Genomic DNA, 1,716 nt, shown 5'->3' with positions numbered 1-1,716 from the left:
TATATATATGCAAATATATATATAATTACATATATATGTATATATAGACACACACATATATATATATATATATATATATATATATATATATATATACATATGTATACATATATGTATATATACAGCCAGATGCCTCTCTTGTTACCTTTCCTGACACAAGTGTGCCTCTTTATTTTCTCTCCTTGTTTCTTGCTGTGTTACTTTCTGTGGAAGAGTGTAGGCTCGAAACGTTAAAGACTTTTTCACTTTCCTTGCGTTAAACTAATACATCTGTTTGTTGTCTACACCACCTGTCTTCGCCTTTTGTTTTCTTTTTGTGAATTCTCCCCTATATACATATATATATATATATATATTCACACACAACTAAACATGCATACATATACACATAAATCAGGCACACATGCAAGCACACACACACACAAACACAGACGTCCATGTGCACACACACACACACACACACACACACACACATACAGTATCTGTATTTCTAAATGTTGCTTCTATATTAATGTCATTACTCTGAATATGAATTTATTGAGTTCTTTGCTAAACAGGCCCCGCATAAATAAATATTTTCCTCATATATGCAAATCATTATTTCTAACATTAAAGCAGCAAACTGGTAGAATTATTAGCATGCCAGATAATATGCTTAGCAGCTTTTCTTCAGGCTTTGCCTTTTGAGTTCAAATACTGCTGAGATCAACTTTGCCATTCATAATTTTGGGGTTTGATAAAAGAAGTACCAGCTGTGCACTGGGATCGATGTAACTGATTGACCTTTCCCCTAAAATTGCCGGCTTTGTGTCAAAATTTGAAACCATTATTTTTCATTATCATAAAGCTCATTCCTGTAAGTCCATTTCAAATAACATTTTAATGTTGATTTCAGCTTTTGGAGCCCTTTGTAAAGGTATTTCTTAAAGGTGAGAACATCTGTTACAGTCATCACAAATATTGGATATCCACTGTTTTCCACTATTTCTTTGATAGATTTTATGTGGTTAACTTTCTTACAAGGACCTTTTTTGTTACCACTGATCAAGGCCTGAGAACTGATCATAGTTTACTTCTGTATTGAAACCAAAAATATTATCAGTGTTCTAGATACATTATTTTATGGGTGTGTATCTGTATTTTAATCTATATATAAAACAATATATTAATTTCTCAGTGTCTATCCATTCTAGTTCAATATAATTAATTATATGATTGCTTGAAAAATGAATATTTTTTTCATACTCATTAAGTTAACTTCTAAAACTGGTTTACAAGAAGAAATAAATTATCTATGTATTTGTGAGATTTTATTTGCAACAAAAACAAACACGTCTAAATATATACATATATAAATATATTGTAGTATTGATATATTTGCTTATTTTTATACGCCATACAAATGGAAACATACACAAACACAAGTATTTGTCTGTGGGTGTGAGAAATTTTAGTGAAAGAACATCTGATAAATGAGGATATTTATGTTTTGTGTGTGTACATGCTTGTGGACAGATGAGAGAGAATAAGGTGAACATGCAAAATGAGAGAGAGAGAGAGAGAGAGAGAGAGAGAGAGAAAAGTAAGAAGAATATAAAGACATTTTTATTTCAATCGAAATAAAATGAAGATATACATACATGTGTGTGCGTATGCGTGAGTGAGAGAGTGTGTATAAACATATATATATATATATATATATATATATATATATAT

This window comes from Octopus bimaculoides, chromosome 8, assembly GCF_001194135.2.
Source record: "Octopus bimaculoides isolate UCB-OBI-ISO-001 chromosome 8, ASM119413v2, whole genome shotgun sequence".
In the NCBI taxonomy this organism is placed as follows: domain Eukaryota; kingdom Metazoa; phylum Mollusca; class Cephalopoda; order Octopoda; family Octopodidae; genus Octopus; species Octopus bimaculoides.
The sequence above is the reverse complement of the archived record's forward strand: the minus strand, read 5'-3'. Positions refer to the sequence as shown.